A 23465-nucleotide genomic window follows, 5' to 3' on the forward strand; every position below is an offset into this window, starting at 1 on the left:
AGAGCCTCCTCTCTTCAAAATGCAAGTCTAATTTTGCTCTGTCTGTGCTTAAAACTGCATGGTGACCCTTTGCTCTGTGATAAAGGTAAAACAGATAAGCGCCTCCCTACTCTAGCCTTCCCCACCTCTCTGGCCATCCTTCCAGACCTGTTTCCTTGCTGTGCCATGCACTTACTCAGTGTTTCTAAGCCATGGTTACTTCACCTATAAAATGGGGAGAAGAGTCCCTACCAGTAAAAGATACAATGTGCATAGACAAAGCTCAGAATGTGTATGGAAGGCAGGAAGCTTCTGAGCCTCATGGTACATGGAAGATGGACCGTCACCACAGCTCCTTCAGCCTCCTACTCTAGCTCCCTGTGCTGCTTCATCTCAGCACAGATTCAGAGCTAAGCAGCCATTTCTTCTGCAACCAGGACCCAAGTCCCATGGACCAGCTCTGCCCACACATTCCAATCCTACTGGATGAATTTCCCAGAACATCAGGGCTTCCAAAGTGGGGCAAGTAGCCCAGGCTGGAGAGAGGGCACAGAGGTGAGTGTGGGGCTGGCGACTGCTTATATCAGCCATGTATCAACCCACTGCTACCAGCTTCCAGGTTCCTGGGAAAGCCCTGCAAACACTATCCTGGCTTTGAGGCTAAGCAGTCAGATTGATATCACAGAGTCATTTATTATTTCCTTCCATGTCAAATAGCCCTGGAATGTTGATTAACCTCCAGGAACCTGAGGCTCTGTTTCAAGGATGGCAGAGTCCGAGCACTTATCCAGGACTCTCTGGTCCTGAATGGACAAGTTTCCTCTGGTATCCTGTGGCCTCCTAGTTACTTCTCATTTCTGCTTTTAGCTTATTTCTTAGGTTAGAGGGAATCCATTTCACTGGCTTAAAATAGCAATGACCAGCCAGTGCCCTTATGAGATCTGACCTGCCAAAGGACAGCTGGTAGGACCTTGTGGGAGATGGAAATCACAGCCACAGTGCTGTGTGGATGCTGACCTGGATGCTTGAGCACCAGCCACAGAATTTCACCAGGACCCCTTCCAGTCCTGTGAGTTTCGTGCCAGCTCTTTTGCTCGCCTTAAAAAGTACTCCAGCACTTTCTACTGGCTAGACACTATGCTAAACACTTGGCATAAAATAACTTAATTAGGGACTTGCTTAATGCCTTAGACCCAGTGGCTAAGATTCTGGAGTTCCCAATGCAGGCGGCCCAGGTTCAATCCCTGGACAGGGAACTAGATTGTGCATACCGCAACAAAGATCAAAGATCTCGCGTGCTGCAGCTAAGACTGGTACAGCCAAATAAATAAAACAAAACAAAACAAAATTCAATTAATCTTTATCTCAAATCTGAAGCCAAAACTATGATGACTCTTGCTTTACAGGTGATGAAAGAACCACTGAAAGATTAAAGCATTTACCCAAGGTCATTTAACAAGTAAGTGTCTGACTCCAGAGTCCACACTTGGAATTTAGCCACTATACTATGTAGGCTTCCCTGGTGGCTCAGCTGGTAAAGAATCTGCCTGCCAATGCAGGACAGAAAGAGACGTGGGTTTGACCCCTGAGTCAGGAAGATTCCCTGGAGAAGGAAAGGGCAACCCACTCCAGTATTTTTGCCTAGAAAATTCCATGGACAGAGGAGCCTGGCTGGTTAAAGTCCATGTGGTTGCAAACCACCGGACACAACTGAGCACACATGCCTATGTGGTCTTCAGAGGCCTTTAGTATCTATGCACTCTGGCCATGTGAACCAAACCAGGTAATAAATTTAAAGCACTCAAAATAGTCCCAATAGGGCTTGCCTAGAGCAATCATTCAGTAGATGCCCTTCCCTTCACATGGAAATAACCTGAAGGGATACTGAAAAGAACAGGCTCTTAGCCAGGCTGCTGGCTCTGCCGTCTCTGCCACTAGGTTTGGGGCCTCAGCAAGCTGAGTGATCTCTCTGTACTTCCTGGGACCTAGGAATAATGATGATACGTATGTCCTAGGGTCATTGTGAGTATTAAAGAAGTTAATATTTGTCAAGCACTTAGGACAGAGCCTAGAACTTACTAGTTGTTGCCTTTGCTAAAATATATATAGGTGCATGGGCATCTAGGGTGGGCATCTAGGGTGGACTGGGACTGTGTGTCCTTGAAGACCTGGATTTCAAGTCCTGGTTCTGTTTCACTGCCCGGGCCACCTTGGATAATCTATCTGCCCCATCTAAGCCTTGCTCCTATCTCAGAGCTACATGAAGATGAGATGAGATGAGGTGTGCAGGAAAGCACAGAATTAGACATGAATTAGGTGCTTAATAAATGTTGTTCTTCCTTTTTCCCAGGCAGGTCTCTATTGTGTCACAAATATGGAAGCTAGTTTCTGCCCTCAAATCTTTCTACTGGCTCTCCTGTGATGCTCCATTGTTTCGCGTCCCCTCCCTGCCCTCTGTTCTGACACCTTGGGAACGCCTTCAGCTCGAACTTTCTGTGACACTCTGAGGGCTTCAGAAATTCTTGGAGATGTTCTAATTACAGCAGTTCTGAATTTCTAATTGGCCAAAAGGGATTACAGGTCAGCTGGCAATTTCCCAGACCTTTCCATAGAGAGGAAGACGTGTGTGTGTGTGTGTGTGTGTGTGTGTGTGTGTGTGCGCGCGTAGGCACGTGCATGCACATGTGCGTGTCCCTCCCAGGCAGGTATGGGCCCTGTTTACACAGCTGCCTGGTTTTTTTTTATCCCAGGCTTTCATCTAAAGCTCCTGCAAATTTTGTTTGGAACTAAATTGGATTTAAGGAATGTGTCCTCCAAACTCCACTACTTGGAGTGAAATAGGATCTTAATGAAAAAGACACACAAAACAAGGTTCTCAGGATTTACTGCAACGCACTCCGTGGCTGCTCTAATGCCCCATCCTCCCATCAAGTTGGTCCCTCCAAATCTGGGATTCCTCAGTGATTATCATACAGATACCAAGCACAAGGGCCCTGCAGTTACGCGTGGCACCTGCCACTTTCTTCCTCACCTGTTCTCACTGGGCTGATGTCTCCACTGCTTCTGACACCAAAAGTGGCCTTGTGAGGCATCCCCTCCAAGCTGGTGCCTGCCCGTGCCCAGGATAAGGATGCTGACAGCTGGCCCTTGGCTGCTGTTGCTGCTGCTACTGCTACTTTCTGTAACCTTAGGATGTTGGAGTGAAGAGCTATTTTAGTTTTGATTTGGCCTTTTACTAATACTCTCACCTAAGGACTCAGGCACAAGTTCTTGCCTGCTATGTCAGAGGACATCTGAGTGACAGGTGCTTTGCTGTTTCCAAACTCCCACCAGGACCACCCCAAGCCCCAGCCTACTGCAGATTCACTGCAACTGAACCCAGTAGGTATCCTCCACTTTCTAGTCCTATGGACTAAGACTTTCCTAGGAGGTTTCTATCCTTCAGATATATAGAGGCAAGGTGGGCTCACCCACAAATCAGCTAAGCACTCCCAAACTTAAATCTAAATCCTAGTGGTAGGAGGGGTGCTAGCTAGCTTATGTTCAGACTCCAGATACAAATCAATGAACAAATAAACATTAATGAATAAAAGAGGAAGGAACTGAAGGAAAAGAAAAAGGGAAGGAAAGAATAAAAACAACAGAAGATTTTGTAGAGCAAGTCTGAATCCAAATCCTAAACTCTCTCATTCAACCATGGTGGAGTGGAGAAGGCAGGGGAAGAGGTTAGGGGAGATCCCACCACTTCAGTACAAGCATCAGTAGCTTGGGGTAGAAAAACATAAGCAGATCAGACGGCTAGAGCTCCCAAAGGCTGAGTAAGGTACTTTGCTCACTCCTGCCTCACAGGACATCAGAGAATGCCTGGGAAGGCAGACAAATGGAACAAAATTGATTCCTTGCTGATTGATTACCTTGGTAAGAGAGCCCTGGTACTTAGGATTTCACCAAAACATCAAACTGCAATGATCTTTTTAAAGCTTAATTTCAGATAAGGTGCTTGGAAGATTTTTAACTTCCTGGAATAAGGAGTCCAGATAGTCAAGCAGTAAATTTGAGGTGCCAGAGCCTCTTTAACACTGCCTGTAGCTCAGCAATCCTGAATGAGCACAGTGCCCCACACCCAAAGCTTGGAAAGGGCCAGAAGAAGAATAGGAACAAAAAGGTCCCTCTTTCTCAGTCCTGGTGGTGGGTTCTGAGTACAGAGAGTACAGAGAACGAGCCTACAGGTTCCTTAGCTCCTCTGACATGCTGCTTCACATTTGCAAGAATAGGATTAGGGCCCTTACCAAAGATGCACACAGAGACCCTGGGTCCTCTCCACCAAGACAGTACACAGTGAGAAGATGCCAGTTATGAACCAGGAAGAGGGCCTTCACCAGAACTCAACAACACAGCTGCTCTGATCTTGGACTTCCAGCCACCAGGACTGTGAAAAATAAACTTCTGTAGTTTATAAAGCCAACCTTTGCTGACAAAGGTCCTCTAGTCAAAGCTAGGTTTTTCCAGTAGTCATGTATGGATGTGACAGTTGGACTATAAAGAAAGCTGAGCACTGAAGAATTGATGCTTTTGAACTCTGGTGTTGGAGAAGACTCTTGAGAATCCCTTGGACCGCAAGGAGATCAAACCAGTCAATCCTAAAGGAAACCAGTCCCAGATATCCATTGGAAGGACTGATGTTGAAGCTGAAGTGCAAATAGTTTGGCCACCTGATGAGAAGAACTGACTCATTGGAAAAGACCCTGATGCTGGGAAAGACTGAAGGCAGGAGGAAAAGGGGATGACAGAGGATGAGACGGTTGGATGGCACCACTGACTTGATGAGCAAGCTCTGGGAGTTGGTGATGGACAGAAGCCTGGCATGTTGCAGTCCATGGGATCACAGAGAGTCGGACACGACTGAGTGACTGAGCTGATTGATAAGCCCCAGGCTCTGGTACTTTGTTGCAGCAGCTCAAATGGACTCAGACAATTACTATCTTCCTTCTTCTTTTCTGACTCAAACTTTGGGTCAGACTGAAAATTTATTCTAGTATCTATGGATTACGGTTGGCTGAGTTTGAGAACCTAAAGGGCCGCCTTGCTAACACAGCATCTTTGTAGGAATGAGAAACAGGGGTCCCTATGAGTGTCACAGCTCCACAGGTGCATGGTTAAGTAAATGGAGATGTTGCTCTGCATTAATTCGAAAAATATTCTGAGTCAGTCCTGGTTCCAGCAGAAACCCTCAAACTGGATACCAAGGAGAGTGTAAGGGAGGCCTCATTTTCAAAGGTGTGGGTGGGACTTAGAGAAACCCACAAGGAATTACACAGCATCCTGGAGACAGAACAGTGTAGAGACTGTTATAGCCCAACCCTGAGGAACAGGAGACAACCCTGAGCGCAAACCCAACAGGGACTGATGCTGTGGGAGCCGTGCCCCACAGTAAAGGGAGGGAGACCACCCAGTAGGGAGGGAGCAGAGACATAAACACTCCTCTGTTTGATCCCCTGCCAATGCCTCCTGCTAGGAAACCCAGGGTGAGAAATGCAGTCCACACAGGCCAGCCATCCAGGGCCCACAGGAGGGTGAAGCGTGGAGACTGGATCAGGAGAGGCACATGGAAATATCCAGCATGGTGCCCTTCCCTGCTGGCTAGATGCAGCCCTTGCCAGGGACACCTAAGGAGCAAATGTGAACCGTATTTCAGCCCCACTCACTCCCTTGGCCAGATGCCCTTTTGCTGGCATGGCTTACTCAACCATCTATAGGAGGACTCAGAGCCTTTGAGAGTTTTACCCCTTTTCAAGGGCAAAAATATTACAAAAGGATCCCATGTCCCAAAAACAACTAGAGAAAAATACAACATTTTCCAAGTAGATGTCTCCTCCAACTTTACTCTTCTTCCAATTATGCTGTATTGAATTGAACGAACCTCTTTCTTCTCTTACCAAATGGCACAAACATCCACTGGGTCACCTGAGGCAGGAATTGGTGATTCATTCTGATTGCCCCTGCTCTTCCACTTTCCACATCCAAAGAAACGGTGATCACCATGTTGGTTCCCCTGCTGGAAATCCAGCACTATGTCACTGTCCCTACTCTACTGTCACTTCTCCCCAGACTGACCACCACAATCATTTCCAAACCCAGCTCCCTGCTCCCACATGTAGCCAAACCCACTCTGTCTCCCACTTTCTTACACCATGGCCAGAGGCGTCTTGAAGAGCACTGATGGGATCATGTCATCCTACCACTCAAAATCCTTCCATGGTTTGCCTTTCCCCTTAGGCAGCTCAAGTGTATGTGTATTAGTCTGACATGGAAAACTCCTTATGATCCTGTCCTCACTAGGTCCTGCAGCTGCAGCCTCACCTCCCACCACATCCATGCAAGCTCCCTGAAAACACTGACCCTCTCGCAATTCCTTCAAAGCACCAGGCTTCCTCACACCCCCAGGCCTTTGTCTGGGCTATTCTCCCTGGCTAATACTCCCTCTTCCCTTTGTACCATCCAACTGCTTCTGTATCCAGCCTTACAGGAGTATCTCTTCCTTTTGGAAAACTGTCTTGGTCCTTCCTTGCTTCCCCTGTGAGCTGAGTTAGGTGTCCTTTGTTTATACCTATTCTCTGCATTCCTTACTCTGTGTGCCTTTCTTGATCGCATTTCTGACACTTGCTCTGTTTATTTTCTTTATTTATATTTATTATTTAATTTTTTGGCCGTGGCACACAGCATGTGGGATCTTATTTCCTTGACCAGGGATTGAACCCACATCCTCTGCTTGGAAGAACAGTGTCTTAACCATTGGAATGCCAGGGAAGTCCCTCACTGTTCATTTTCTTCTCTGTTGCCCTCACTACTCTTACAGTCCCACTGCCCCACCACAGTCCAGGTTCTGACTATTACTGGGTCTTCAAGTGCTAATTGAACCAAAGTAAGTTGCAATGAAATGGAACCTTTCCAGGTAGATGCTGCCTGATTTCAATCCACATAATCGGTTATCATGTGTGACTACTGACCATGGCAACATGCTAGGCCTGCTTTATAGTTTGTGACTGAATGTCATTTGCCTTCTTCTGCCTTCTCCATAGTTTATAAGCTTTTAAGAAAGAGAGAACTCTGTCCTCTACACAGTTTGAAATGGTTTCTTGCCCAAATGCTGGTAGAGTATTTTGCCAGATACTAGACAAAGTCAAAACAGAAAGTGAAAGACAAAGAGGAAGACAAAAGACAAAACAGGAAGTGAAGACAAAGAGAAGCAAAAAAGCAAAGGAGAAAAGGAAAGATATACCCATTTGAATGCAGAATTCCAAAGAATAGCAAGGAGAGATAAGAAAGCATTCCTCAGTGATCAGTGCAAAGAATTAGAGGGAACCAATAGAATGGGAAAGATTAGAGATCTCTTCAAGAAAATTAGAGATAACAAAGGAACATTTCATGCAAAGATGGGCTCAATAAAGGACAGAAATGGTATGGGCCTAACAGAAGCAAAAGATATTAAGAAGAGGTGGCAAGAATACACAGAAGAACTGTACAAAAAAGATCTTCACAACCCAGATAATCACGATGGTGTGATCACTCACCTAGAGCCAGACATCCAGGAATTCGAACTCAAGTGGGCCTTAGGAGGCATCACTATGAACAAAGCTAGGGGAGGTGATGGAATTCCAGTTGAGCTATTTCAAATCCTAAAAGATGATGCTGTGAAAGTGCTGCACTCGATATGCCAACAAATTTGGAAAACTCAGCAGTGGCCACAGGACTGGAAAAGGTCAGTTTTCATTCCTATTCTAAAGAAAGGCAATGCCAAAGAATGCCCAAACTACTGCACAATTGTACTCATCTCACGTCCCTGGTGGCTCAGATGGTAAAGCGTCTGCCTACAATGCGGGAGACTTGGGTTCGATTCCTGGGTAGGGAAGATCCCCTGGAGAAGGAAATGGCAACCCACTCCAGTACTCTTGCCTGGAGAATCCTATGGATGGAGGAGCCAGGTGGGCTACTGTCCATGGGGTTGCAAAGAGTTGGACACGACTGAGCAACTTCATTTTCACTTTCACACCCTAGTAAAGTAATGCTCAAAATTCTCCAAGCCAGGCTTCAACAATACATGAACCGTGAACTTGCAAATGTTCAAGTTTTAGAAAAGGCAGAGGAACCAGAGATCAAATTGCCAATATCTGTTGGATCATCAAAAAAGCAAGAGAGTTCCAGAAAAATATCTATTTCTGCTTTATTGACTATGCCAAAGTCTTTGACTGTGTGGATCACAATAAACTGTGGAAAATTCTGAAAGAGATGGGAATATCAGACCACCTGACCTGCCTCTTGAGAAATCTGTATGCAGGTCAGGAAGCAACAGTTAGAACTGGACATGGAACAACAGACTGGTTCCAAATAGGAAAAGGAGTACATCAAGCCTGTATATTGTCACCCTGCTTATTTAACTTATATGCAGAGTACATCATGAGAAACGCTGGGCTGGAGGAAGCACAAGCTGGAATCAAGATTGCCAGGATAAATATCAATAACCTCAGATATGCAGATGATACCACCCTTATGGCAGAAAGTGAAGAAGAACTAAAGAGCCTCTTGATGAAAGTGAAAGAGGAGGGTGAAAAAGTTGGCTTAAAGCTCAACATTCAGAAAACTAAGATCATGACATCTTGTCCCATCACTTCATGGCATATAGACGGGGAAACAGTGGCGGACTTTATTTTGGGGGGCTCCAAAATCACTGCAGCCATGAAATTAAAAGACACTTGCTCCTTGGAAGAAAAGTTCTGACCAACCTAGACAGCATATTAAAAAGCAGAGACATTTCTTTGCCAACAAATGTTCATCTAGTCACAGCTATGGTTTTTCCAGTAGTCATGTATGGATGTGGACTATAAAGAAAGCTGAGTGCCAAAGAATGATGCTTTTGAACTGTGGTGTTGTAGAAGACCCTTGAGAATCCCTTGGACAGCAAGGAGATCCAACCAGTCCATCCTAAAGGAAATCAGTCCTGAATATTCATTGGAAGGACTGATGCTGAAGCTGAAATTCCAATACTTTGGCTACCTGATGGGAAGAGCTGACTCATTTGAAAAGACCCTGATGCTGGGGAAGATTGAGGGCAGGATGAGAAGGGGATGACAGAGGATGAAACGGTTGGATGGAATCACTGAGTCAATGGACATGAGTTTGAGTAAACTCCAGGAGTTGGTGATGGACAGGGAGGCCTGTCGTGCTGCAGTCCATGGGATCGCAAAGAGTCAGACACGACTGAGCGTCTGAACTGAACTGAAGACAAAGTCAAAGCAAATTAAGCCCATTTATGGGGCTGCATTTCATAGGCAAATAAACCCTTTCCAGGTCTCTTCTCCCAAAGACATGGCCTTAATGGATTTTTCAAGTAAGCTACTTTCAAAATGTCTCTCCTGCCACCGTTTACTTCATTCTAACATAACTGAATGTGGAAGGGACCTGGATTGAGTAAAATGTATTTCTTCATCTCACTCAGGTAGGAATCTTTGGTAAAGATCCTGGGACACGTCTACTTACGCTCCCTCATTCCCTTTACTTATTCACCTGACTCTCATTTGATGTTTGTTTAATCGTATGTCAGGCACTTCCTTGGGGGTATAAATAAAGTTCACTGTAAGGGCAGTAGTGGTCAGTGTTTGTATGATGTCTGCAGGTTACAGACCATTTCACTTGGAGCATCTCATTTAATTCTCACACACCTAAGAGGCAGGTATTTTTATTGCTATGACTATTTTCTAGATGAGGGTATCAGATGCCTCAACTTAAAACCTTCTCACCTCTCTCTTCCTCCAGTCAGTGCCTCATCAACTAGCTGTACACAAGAACTGCCCGGCTTCATGCAGGTACAACTGGCCAGCATCTGGCCTTGGGCCTGCACTGCTGCTTCCTGCCCTGGGCTGTCTCTGCCACCCTGGATGACAAGCCCATGGTGTCTACTGGATCTCATATATTGTGAAACAGGAATGGAGAGGTGTCTGTCCTCATGTGGGCTTCCTTAATCAGTAGAGAGGGAGGTGTGGGCCAGCAGATAAAAGCTTGCCTCAGTCACCTAATACCCATTTCCCAGGGCTCCTTCCAGGGCTCATGGGCCCAGCATCTGTAGAGGACCCACTCAGCCATGAATCCCTGGGCTGGCTCTCCCTCTTTCCCTCATTTCATTTTCCAGCCCTCACTTCTACTCCTTGGGGCTTCTTCCCAAATGAACAACCTGTACACAGGCCTTTATACATCCAGCTCTGCTTCTAAGGAACCCAGACTAAAATAATGAAACCAGGTGACTCACCAAGCATCCCAGAATTCACGTGGAAGACTGTAATTTATAGTCAGGCATTTGGATCCCCACACCCCATGTGTTTTCCCCTCTTTCCTCCTTGCACTCAGAGAACTAATACAGAAACAGAGTCTTTGCCTCAGAATCCAACCACCAGAGAGAGGTGTCAAGTCAAAAGTAGAAGCAAATGACTTTGGAACAGAGATCAGTGACTGAGTGGGGTGGGTGTGTGGGCTGGTGAGGAAATGCTTCTCAGGGGAGTTACCCGGGAGGCTTCTCTTAACTGCTCTCTCTACAGTCAGTGCCATCTAGTGTTTTCTCTGCCAGCAAAAATTCTTCTTGGCACTTATCACAACGTGTAAGCAAATATTTCTATTTGTTTATTGTCTCTCCCCCAGGAGTGCAAGGACCATGTCTGTTTTGTTCATCACAGTATCCCCAGTGCCTAGCACAGTGCCTGGGATATAAGTGGCAATCAGCAAACTAACAAAAGAAAAGAAATACGAGAAAATCAGACAGACAAATATCATATGATATCACTCATATATAGAATATATAAAAAAATGATACAAACGAACTTATTTACAAAACAGAATTGATGCTTTCAAACTGTGGTGCTGGAGAAGACCCTTGAGAGTCCTTTGGAGATCAAACCAGCAAGGAGATCAAATCAGTCGATCCTAAAGTAAAGCAACCCTGAATACTCATTGGAAGGACTGCTGCTGAAGCTCCAATTCTTTGGCCCCCTGATGTGAAGAGCCAACTCATTGGAAAAGACTCTGATGCTGGGAAAGACTGAGGGCAGGAGGGGAAGGGGGTGACAGAGGATGAGACGGTTGGATGGCATCATTAACTCAATGGACACAAGTCTGAGCAAACTCTGGGAGATACTGAAGGACAGGGAAGCCTGGCGTGCTGCAGGCCATAGGGTTACAAAGAGCTGGACGCGAGTGAGTGAGTGAACAACAACAAAACAGAAATAGATTCACAGACATAGAGAACAAACTTATGGCTACTAAAGGGGAAAAGAGGATGAAAGAGGGACAAATTAGGAGTTTGGGGTTAACGGGTACTTAACTATCATAGATAAAACAGATAAATAACAAGTACCTACTGTAGAGCACTGGGAACTACATTGAATATACATATAATTGAATCACTTTACTGTATACCCGAATCACTGTAAATCAACTATGTTTCAATAAAAAAATCCATCACAATTGGTGAACGAATCAATGAATTTGTTCCTGAATAAATGAATGAATGAGCACATGGTATTATGGGCAAAGTGATAGCATAAAGGCATGGAAGAGTATGTGAATACAACCTGTTCAAAGAATGTCTGTGGTTGGTTATATAGGGTGTATTTGTTTGGAAGAGTGGAGAGGCTGGGAGTGGTGGGGAAAAATATTTCTTGGAGTAATATTGAGGTCATATAAGTATCCTGGCCACATTCTTTGTGTTAGAAAATGATGTTGCCTCTGCTTAACTGGTTGTATAATTTGGGTTTTCAAGTGTCTGCTATTGCCTACAGTAAGTGTGCTTTCTTCTCCATTGGGCAGTTGGCATAGGGCAGGGCCTGACCTTGTTTTCGGGTCTGGGACCTTGTGTTCCAGGTGTGCCTTGGATGACCTGCTGCTGTTGTCACCTGTTGTGTTTGTGCAGTTGAGTGTTGGCAGAGCCTTTCCTAAGTCTCACCCACAGGCCGACCTCAGAGTTATCTGTTTAGGGGTCTTGCTGCCCTTCATCCTCTGCCTTGCCTTTCTCACCTGAACTGTTATGGCCTTTAACACCAGCCTTCAGATCCTTAATAATCATACAAGGCAGTATAGGATAACTTCTTATTCATTTATTCAAACACATATTAATAGCATGCTGACAGACACTATGCCAGGCACATGTGTCTCCTCGTGATACTGACTCATGATACTACGCACTTCGCGCTGTCCCATAGCCCTGCTAATCCTCTGCTGATTGAGATTCATCACTGCATTCTTTCAGCCCTGGATTTGCTGAGGTGGGCTCACCACACCTGTGGATTGCGTGGACTTAAGGACCTTGCTACAAAAATATATGCTGTCTTGCCCTCAGCACAACTTAAGCAAACAAAAATAAGATATCCCAGCTACTCAGTAACCCTCAGACAGTTTCTCATTGCAAAAGCTCAGTTAGAACACGCAGCCACGTGTTCCTTTCTGGCTCCTTGAGAGCTAAGTTTATTCCCTCAGTGTACTGACATTTCAGGAACCATGACACTCACCTTTGGCACTGTTTATTTTTAGTGTCTCTGCGTTTATATTTAGAAGAGAAGCTCTGATAGGCCTCTGAGAGTAGCAGTCCTACAGTTTTGCTGGAGCACTTGAAGGCCACCAGGAAGGAAAATAAGTCGTGCATGTAACTCCCCATTAATTTCCTGGAACTGGTGACGTCACACAAGTACATGTACCAAGAGACACAGGAGCAGGGGTCAGGACTCACCTTTGGTTACTCAGACCAGTCCGTTGACCCAGTCTCTCAGGCAGCACACTTCTGTTGATCTACTGGAGGGATCCTAGGAGAAAGCCAAGTTGAAATCGTAAGGACAAAGAGAAGTAAAATCACTCCCAACCTCCAACTTGCCACAGTTTCTACTTTTCTTTTCAGTCGCTACAAAACACATTCCTGTATTCTTTATAAAATTTTGACGTATTTATATGCTTGTAGCAGAAAATTCAACAGGAAGAATTTGTAACATATGTCAAAGAGAAAGGGTTAGTGTTCTAATATTTTTTAAAAACCTCTTAGACATTGAGGGACAAAAGACCAAAAACTCGATAGAAGAATAAGCAAAGGACATGAACAAACAATTCACAAAACATGTTCCTTTAAACATATTAAAAGCTGTCCAAACTCTCATTATTAAAGAAATGTAACTTAAAATGCTCTAGTGTATTTCACAAATGGTATCCTGTTTCTCAGCTATCAAATTAATAAAAATATAAAGAGCAGGACAACAAAATCTGTTGGGAAACAAGCTCTGGTGGTGGCAAAGTAGTACAACTGTACGGAAGGAAACTTGGCAAGATTGAACAAAACTACACACACACTTGTACTGGACCCAGAAATCCTACTTCAAGGAATTTACCTTGAAGATACAGTCCCAAGAGCAGAAACACACAGTGGCACAAGTTTATTCACCTCAGCATTATTTCTAATTACAAAACACTGAAAATCCCCTGAAAGCCCATGTGTGGGAGATGAGTAGGACACACAAGACACGCCCACTCAGGGGAGTCCTGTGCAGCTGGGAGGAAGAGCTCAGTGAACTGTATGGAGAAAGTTCCCAGACACATCGCTAAGTGCAAAAAGGAAAGTACAAAAGAGTGCCTATACTAATATGCTACCTTTGATATCAGAAAGAAAGAGAAATGAAAAAATATACGTGTATTTGCTTATGTAGGCAAAAATAGAGGAAGAATAAACCTGAAACCAGAATCAGTTATCTAGAGAGAGTAGATGCAAACAAAAGAAATAAAGTGCAGGAACTAAAATACAATGTAAGAGGTTAGGGAGGTTACATAACTCTGAGTATGCTGTGCTGTGCTTAGTCGTGTCTGCCTCTTCGCAGTCCATGGACTGTAGCCCACCAGGCTACTCTGTCCACGGGGATTCTCCAGGCAAGAATACCGAAATGGGTTGCCATGCCCTCCTCTAGGGGATCTTCCCAACCCAGGGATCAAACCCAGGTCACCTGCATTACAGGAGGACTCTTCACCATCTGAGCCACGAGGGGAGCCCAAGAATACTGGAGTGGGTAGCCGACCCCTCTTCCAGGGGATCTTCCTGACCCAGGAATCAAACTGGGGTCTCCTGTATTGCAGGCAGATTCTTTACCAGCTGAGCTACCAGGGAAGCCCAACTTTGAATATATCTTTCTGTAAAATTCTGAATTTTAGGATCACAATAATGTTCCACATGTCAAAAAGAAAATCCATAAATAAGTAAAATCAAAATGAAAATATTAAAATATGGTATAAAATATGGAATCCCAAATAAAATCTGAATAATAGCAACAAGTGAACCTAACTCTACTACAAGTGAATGACATCATTTCCTATGCTGTGATTATTTAAGAAAGATATAAGAATTCTAATTCTTGGATACTTTTTGAAACTTTTTTCTAAATCTAATGCTATTTTTTTTCAAAATGAGGAAATATTCCAAATATGATAGGGATAGATCAAAAGGACACAATAGCCAAATCCAGGGAGTTCCCAATAATCAAATTTGGGATAATGTGAGCAACAAAGTAAATGACAATAGTAAGAGATTATAATGCACAGAATAAAATAAATATCCTTGATTTCACACTGACATAAACAAGTAAGTAAGTAATTAAAGTGGGGCTAAGAAAGTTCTCACAGCAGAATTCCAATTCACAAGGATAGAAGGAATGATAAAAACAGAAATTACTAATCTGCGAAGACCACAGTGTTAATTAATTATTATAGATAAGAATCACCAACAGATACTAAATTACTGGGATAAATATGTTGAGAAAAAATTTGCATAGCTTCAAATAACATATTGGTGATGGACATTTATAATGTTTCTGATATTTTGGTATTTTAAACAATACAACAATAAATGCTTCTTTTTCTATATATACTAACACTTGAGGTATAAACATGTAGCAAAACAGAAGTGGAATTTCTGGTTCAAAGTGTATAAAGATTTTCATTTTATTGCTATGGCCAAACTGGTCTCCAGAAGGATATGTCATTTATACTTTTACCATCAGTGTAGCAGAGTGCCTACTCTTTATGATTTCCTCAGCATGGTATATGAAAATGATCTGTGTCATCATGATGGGTAAAAAATGTACCTAATTGTAGTTTTACTAGGCATTTCTCTTATTGTGAATCAAGCTAAGGCTTACATCACATGTGTAACTCCATTTGTGGTTTCTTTCCTGTGAACTGTATATTCTTTAACTTTGTTTACTACTGGAAGGGGGTTACTCACTGGTCTTCCTCTGCATTATTTCAAAATTTCACAAAACTTTGAAAAATAGGTGTTATAATCATCACTACAGAACAGATAAAGAAAAAAAGTTTCAGGGAGTCAGGGCGTTTTTCCTAAAGTTACAATGCCATGCGTATATTTGTGTAGCTGAGTATCCCCATTTGCCTAACTTCAACCTGAATGTTTTCTACAGCCTTTTGCCCAGATTAAAATGAAGAAAGGAAGAAGGGCTTTATCAAATGTTACCTGAAGAGTGACCAGTGAACCTTGAGCCTACATGCTAAATTACTTCGCTTCTTCCTGGTAGAATGGCCTCTGGATTTCCACTTGTTCATCAGTTTCAGCTACACTATTTGCATATTTCTTCACAAAACTGCATATTTCACTCACCTAGTTAAATGATCCTAATTTCATTTCTGGCACTTCAATTCTATTTACCTTATATAAACAAAAGAAGAAGGAAAAAGTTAAAAAGGAAGACTTAGAGATATCTAAGTGATGCCTGGAAATCTGGTACAAATTATTGAATATGTTAGAGAATATGGCATTTGGTTTGCAAGCCTTTGATGAATGCTTTCCCAGTGTGGTCAGTGAATATCAGGGCATCAGAGTCTCTGAAGGTCATGTGAAAAGTACATTCCCAGGCTCTTCCACATGCCTGTGGGATACTAATTTCTGAGTACAAAGTATGTGCAATTTCCAAAAGCTCTTCATGTGTGATTCTTTTCTATACCAAAGGTGATGAAGCACAGGACTTGTCACCTGAAGTGGGACCACAGATCAGTAGTAATGGCATCACCTGGGTATTTATTACAAGTGCAGACTCTCAGGTTGCCTCTTAGACATAGTGGATCAGAACCTGCATTTTAATATGATGATCAGGGATTCCTGTACACATTAAAGCTTGAGAAACACTGCTCCAGAAAGATTTAGTAACAGGTGTGAGGCATAAACATTTAATCGGGGGTAAGAGGAAAACAATAGGATGGGAAGGACTAGAGATCTCTTCAAGAAAATTAGAGATAACAAGGGAACATTTCATGTGAAGATGGGTTCAATCAAGGACAGAAATGGTATGGACCTAACAGAAGCTGCTGCTGCTGCTAAGTCGCTTCAGTCGTGTCCGACTCTATGCGACCCCATAGACGGCAGCCCATCAGGCTCCACCATCCCTGGGATTCTCCAGGCAAGAATACTGGAGTGGATTGCCATTTCCTTCTCCAGTGCATGAAAGGGAAAAGTGAAAGTGAAGTCGCTCAGTCGTGTCCGACTCTTAGCAACCCAATGGACTGTAGCCTACCAGGCTCCTCCGTCCATGGGATTTTCCAGGCAAGAGTACTGGAGTGGGGTGCCATTGCCTTCTCTGAACAGAAGCAGAAGATAGTAAGAAAATGTGGCAAGAATACGCACAAGAAATGTACAAAAAAGATCTTCATGACCCAGATAATCACGATGGTGTGATCACTCACCTAGAGCCAGACATCCAGGAATGCAAAGTCAAGTGGGCCTTAGCAAGCATCACTATGAACAAAGCTACTGGAGGTGATAGAATTCCAGTTGAGCTATTTCAAATCCTAAAAGATGATGCTGTGAAAGTGCTGCACTCACTATGCCAGCAAATTTGGAAAACTCAGCAGTGGGCACAGGACTGGAAAAGGTCAGTTTTCATTCCAATCCCAAAGAAAGGTAATGCCCAAGAATGTTCAAACTACCGCACAATTGCACTCATCGCACACGCTAGTAAAGTAGTGCTCAAAATTCTCCAAGCCAGGCTTCAACAGTACGTGAACCGTGAACTTCCAGATGTTCAAGCTGGTTTTAGAAAAGGCAGAGGAACCAGAGATCAAATTGCCAACATCTGCTGGATCATCAAAAAAGCAAGAGAGCTCCAGAAAAACATCTATTTCTGCTTTATTGACTGTGCCAAAGCCTTTGACTGTGTGGATCACAATAAACTGGAAAATTCTGAAAGAGATGGGAATACCAGACTACCTGACCTGCCTCTTGAGAAATCTGTATGCAGGTCAGGAAGCAACAGTTAGAACTGGACATGGAACAACAGACTGGTTCCAAATAGGAAAAAGAGTACATCGAGGCTGTATATTGTCACCCTGCTTATTTAACTTATATGCAGAGTACATCATGAGAAACACTGGGCTGGAGGAAGCATAAGCTGGAATCAAGATTGCCAGGAGAAATATCAATAACTTCAGATATGCAGATGACACCACCCTTATGGCAGAAAGCAAAGAAGAACTAAAGAGCTTCTTGATGAAAGTGAAAGAGGAGAGTGAAAAAGTTGGCTTAAAGTTCAACATTCAAAAAACTAAGATCACAGCATCTGGCCCCATCCTTTCATGGCAAATAGATGGGGAAACAGTGGAAACAGTGGCTGACTTTATTTTTCTGGGCTCCAAAATCACTGCAGATGGTGATTGCAGCCATGAAATTAAAAGACGCTTATCCCTTGGAAGAAAACTTCTGACCTACCTCGACAGCATATTAAAAAGCAGAGACATTACTTTACCAACAAAGATCCATCTCATCAAGGCTATGGTTTTTCCTGTAGTCATGTATGGATGTGACAGTTGGACTATAAAGAAAGCTGAGCGCCGAAGAATTGATGCTTTTGAACTGTGGTGTTGGAGAAGACTCTTGAGAGTCCCTTGGACTGCAAGGAGATCCAACCAGTCCATCCTAATGGAGATCAGTCCTGAGTGTTCATTTGAAGGACTGATGTTGAAGCTGAAACTCCAATACTTTGGCCACCTGATGCAAAAACCTGACTCATTGGAAAGACCCTGATGCTGGGAAAGATTGAAGGTGGGACGAGAAGGGGACAACAGAGGATGAGATGGTTGGATGGCATCACTGACTCAATGGACATGAGTTTGAGTAAACTCTGGGAGTTGGTGATGTACAGGGAGGCCTGGCATGCGGCAGTCCATGTGGTAGCAGAGTCGGACACGAGTGAGTGACTGAACTGAACTGAACACCACATTAACAAAGTGAAGAATAAAAACCACATCATCATCTCAATAGATGCAGAAAAAACTTCTTACAAAATTCAACACTCGTTTATGATAAAACTCTCCAGAAAACAGACATAGAGGGAACATACTTCAATATAAAGAAAGGCCACATGTGACAAACCCACAGCTGACATCACACTGAAAGGTGAAAAGCTGAAAGCACTTACTTTAAGATCAGGAACAAGGCAAGGATGTCCACTCTAGTAAATTTTATTCATTATAACTTTGGAAGTGCTAGCCATGGCAATCATGGCAGAAAAAGAAATAATTCCAAACTGGAAAAAAGAAGTAAAACTATCACTGTTTGCAGATGACAGGATATTATGCAAAGAAAATTCTAAAGATGCTACCAGAGAATTACTAGAACTCATTAAATTTTGGGAAGGTTGCAAAATAAAAAATTAATACAGAGAACTCTTCAGTAATTCTATATACTAACAAAGAAATATCAGAAAGAGAAATCAAGGAAACAATCCAATTTACCATCACATCAAAAAAAAAAAATCTAGGAATAAGCCAATCTAAGGAGTTAAAAGATCTGTACTCTGAAAACTATAAGATACTGATGAAAGAAGTCAAATGATGAAACAAACAGATGGAAAGATATACATTGTTCTTGGATTGCAAGAATCACTATTGTCAAAATGACTATACTATCCAAGGAAATCTGAAGATTCAATGCAAACCCATCAAATTACCAATGACATTTTTCATAGAACTAGAAAAAAAATTTTAAATCATAACTAAAGACCCCAACTAGGCAAAGCAATCCTGAGAAAGAAAAACAGATCTGGAGCAATCAGGCTCCCTGATTTCAAATTATACTACAGTAATCAAAACAGTATGATACTGGCACAAAAACAAATATAGACCAATGGAACAGGGTAGAAAGCCCAGAAATAACTTTGGAAAAAAGAGAGTCTCTTTAATAATTGGTGCTGGGAAAACTGGACAGCTACATGTTAAAGAATGAAATTAGAACATTCTCTAATACCATACACAGAAACAAACTCAAAATGGATTAAGATCGAATACTGTAAAACTCTTAGAGGAAAACATAGGCAGAACACTCTTTGACATAAGTCACAGCAGCATCTTCTGTGATCCACCTCTTAGAGTCATGAAAATAAAAACAAACATAAACAAGTGGGACCTAATTAAATTTCAATTGGTCCTTTGCACAGCAAAGGAGGCCATGAACAAAACAAAAAGGCAGCTCACAAAAGAGGAGAAAATATTTGTTAACAAAGCTGCCCACAAGGGATTAATCTGGAGTTTAGGGATTGTGGAGCAATCCCAGGGTGAGGGCTGCTGTTCACTGTGGAGAGATGGATCGAGGGGATGTGAGGAAGGAGATTGTGGTGGGAAATGCCTGTGGAGGAAAACTGGGCGGCCATGGAAGCAAGGCAATACTGCTGAGTCTTGCATAGCGAGTGGATCCATCACCATAGCCTCTCTCCCCTCACACACCAGCACTGGCAGCTGAACAGTAGAGAGGCTGGCCCATCAAATGCCGGATGCACTGAACTACAGGATAGGACCCCACCCAGAGTGCCCCTTTAAGTGCCTGACTTGCCGATCTGCAGAGTAGGACCCCAGCCAGCGGGGGCGCTCTATGTGTCTGATGCATGGGACAACAGAGAAGACCCCGGGCAAGGGAGTCCTCTAAGTGCCTGAATGGGTGGAGCTATGGAGAAAGACTGGCCAAAGAAACCTTCTGATCACCAGCCTCAAGAGGCTCAAAAAAAGACTGATAGGGCCATAACTCCTGCCGCAGAGGCAGTCTGTGTCCCTGCACACTTGGTGCTGCCAGAGTCCCTTCAAGCCAAGCAGCTGTGCCACCTTCATGCTCAACTCTCACTGGGGCAGAGCTGCCACAGGCAAAAAAGCCTTAATCTATGTGCGCAGGGTCACTTCGGTGGTGTCCGACTCTTTGCAACCCTATAGACTGTGGCCTTGCCCGGAGAGGGGTTCTCCAGGCAAGAACACTGGAGCATATTGACCAATTCTGGTTGCCATACCCTTCTAGAGCATTATATTTCCTGCAGCCCTAGCCACCAACTCCCTTGAGTACCTGGTGCTGCCAGAACCCATGCAACCCAAGCAGCTGTACTACCTCCACACCTGGCCCTCACAGTGGCAAACCCAAGTTTTTCAGGGCAGCCTCAGGAGCAAACCCCAGTGGATGACCCACATGCAGAGGTGGAAATAAAACCACAATTGAAGCCCAGGGGCAGTGTGACTAAGGAAGAAGACCCAAAACCTTCCCAATAACTGCACAAGCTGCAGATTAAATCCACACGATCAGCTAGCCAGACTCTGTCTATGGAATATATAAAAGGTAATTCAGAGCTCCCACAAAAGAAAATGCACTAGTTCTGATAGCTGTGGACATTGAAGGCAAGAATACAGGGGAGTAGGACCAGATTAGAATCTGGGCTACCCCCACAGCAGGTCCAGAGATCAGCACAGTGTTGGAGGGCATCCTAGGGAGGTGAGGTGGACTTTGACTCCCAGCAAGGGAAAGGACTCTGACAGCAGTGGCTCAAGAAAAGCATTTATTATTCTTATGTTTTGACTTGTTCTGTAGATTCTTTGAATTTTTCTTTCTTCTTCCCCCTCCCCTCATTGCAGTTGTTGATTTTATTGGCACTATGAAATCTAATTAAGTTTTGAGCTTTTTTTTTTTTTTCCTTCTCAGTTACATTTCTTATTGTAGTTATAAACCTCTGCCTCTACATTGGGCTTTTGCAGTTCTGGATCATCCTCTCCTCTTTTTGTTTCTTTTTTAATTTTAATTTTTGGCTGCAGTCCATGGGGTTGCTACGAATCAGACACGACTGAGCGACTTCACTTTCACTTTTCCCTTTCATGCATTGGAGATGGAAATGGCAACCCACTCCAGTATTCTTGCCTGAAGAATCCCAGGGACAGGGGAGCCTGGTGGGCTGCTGTCTATGGGGTCGCACAGAGTTGGACACAACTGAAGCGACTTAGCAGCAGCAGCAGCAAACCTATTATTATCTTCTCTACATTTATTCCTTTGTTTGCTTTTCCTACTATTCTTTTCCCCTTGCAGTTAATCTTTAATGTATGTAAATCTTCTTTATCTACCTCTATTTAACTTTGCATATCTATTCTTTCTCTCTTTTCTTTCTTTCCTTTCCTCTCAACACATTTTTTAGTTTTATTTTCATTGCTTTATTCCCCACTTGGCACCTTGATTTAGTTTTGTTTTCCAGTTTGTACTTTGGTTAGTTTTGTTCTTAATGGTAAATATAATTTTTTGATTTCCTTTGTTCACTGAGTCAATCTATTGTACTTTATTTTTGTTGGACTGTTTTGACTTTGCTCATGGGTGTATATGTATATGTGTATATTCCATTACTTCAATTATTATTTGCCTGATTTGCAACTGCCATTTGTCTGGGGTTCATCTTTGGTTTCTCATTTTTGGACATTTGTTTTAGTCTCACATAATGCCATATCAAACCACTTGTGAAATCTTTGTTCCTGACTAGAGATTAAGCCTTGAGCCTTTGGAGTGGGAGCGCTAACTCCAAGACCCTAGACTACCGGAGAAATAACCCTAGGGAGTATCAAATAGTGAGAACTGACACAAATGAAACCACTTCAAGACCGGGTATCACTAAACCACCAGTAGCACCTTGTGCCTCATCTAAACTACAAACAAAACGAAAATACAAAACCAATCATCAGCAGACAGGATTACCACCTCTTGCCTATTAGAGGGAAAACAAACAAAAACTCAGCACAAATCTCACCCTATACAAAGCTTACACAAACCACTGGACCAACCTTAGGAGGGCAGAAACCAAAAGGAAGAAGGAATTCAACCTTGAAGCCTGGGAAAAGGAGATCTCTAGCACAATAAGTTAAAAAAAATAATGAAAAGGCAGAGAAATACTACACAAATGAAGGAACAAACTAGAAACACAGAAGTCCAAATAAATGAAGAGGAAAATAGGTAAACTATCTGAAAAAGAAGTCAGAATAATGATAATAAAGATGGTCAAAACCTTGAAAACAAAATGGAGAAAATGCAAGAATCAATTAACAAAGACCTAGAAGAATTAAAGAATAAACATACAGAGACAAACAACACAATTACTGAAATTAAAAATACTCTAGAAGGAATCAATAGCAGAATACCTGAAGCAGAAGAACGAATCAGTGAGCTGGAAAGTAAAATGGTGGAAATAACTTCTGAAGAGCAGAATAGGGTAAAAAGAATGAAAAGAACTGAGGATAGTCTCAGAGACCTCTGGGACAATATCAAGTGCACCAACATTCAAATTATAGGGGTCCCAGAAGAAGAAGAGAAAAAGAAAGGGCATGAGAAAATTTTTGAAGAGGTTATAGTTGAAAATTTCCCCAACATGAAAAAGGAAATAGTTAATCAAATCCAAGAGGCACAAAGAGTCCCATACAGGATAAACCCAAGAATAAATATGCCAAGACACATACTAATCAAATTAACAAGACTAAACACAAAGAATGAATATTAAAAGCAGCAAGGGAGAAGCAACAAGGAACATAAAGGGAAACCCCATACACTTAACAGCTGATCTTTCAGCAGAAACTCTGCAGGCCAGAAAGGAATGACAGGATATATTTAAAGTACTGAAAGGGAAAAAGTCTACAACCAAGATTACTGTACTCAGCAAGGATTTCATTCAAAACTGATGGAGAAATAAAAAGCTTTTCAGGCGAGCAAAAGTTAAGAGAATTCAGTACCACCAAACCAGCTTACAACAAATGTTAAAGGGACTTCTATAGTCAAGAAATACAAAAGAAGAAAAAAAATCTACAAAATCAACCCCAAACAATTAAGAAAATGACAATAGGAACATATATATCAATAATTATTTTAAATGTACATGGATTAAATGCTCCAACCAAAAGACCCAGACTGGCTGAATGGATAAAAAAAAAAAAGACCCATATATATGCTGTCTACAAGAAACCCACTTCAGACCTAAAGACACATATAGGCTGAAAGTGAGAGGCTAGAAAAACATATTCCACGCAAATGGGAAGCAAAAGAAAGCTAGAGTAGCAATCCTCATATCAGACAAAATAGACCTTATAATAAAGAAGATTACAACAGATAAGAAAGGACACTACATAATGATTAAGGG

General features: G+C 42.8%; 1 long non-coding RNA gene across 1 annotated transcript in view; it reads right to left on the minus strand.

Annotated features, from left to right (window-relative positions):
- The window catches only part of LOC145524160 (uncharacterized), a 114192-nt gene that overhangs the window by 17918 nt on the left and 72809 nt on the right, over positions 1-23465 (minus strand). Inside the window, exon 2 of the long non-coding RNA XR_014067264.1 lies at positions 12746-12818. This is a non-coding gene — a long non-coding RNA (uncharacterized LOC145524160). The remainder of the gene's footprint in view (positions 1-12745; positions 12819-23465) is intronic.

This window comes from Giraffa tippelskirchi, chromosome 10 (genome assembly GCF_054371585.1).
Source record: "Giraffa tippelskirchi isolate mGirTip1 chromosome 10, T2T-mGirTip1v1.2.pri, whole genome shotgun sequence".
Lineage (NCBI taxonomy): Eukaryota > Metazoa > Chordata > Mammalia > Artiodactyla > Giraffidae > Giraffa > Giraffa tippelskirchi.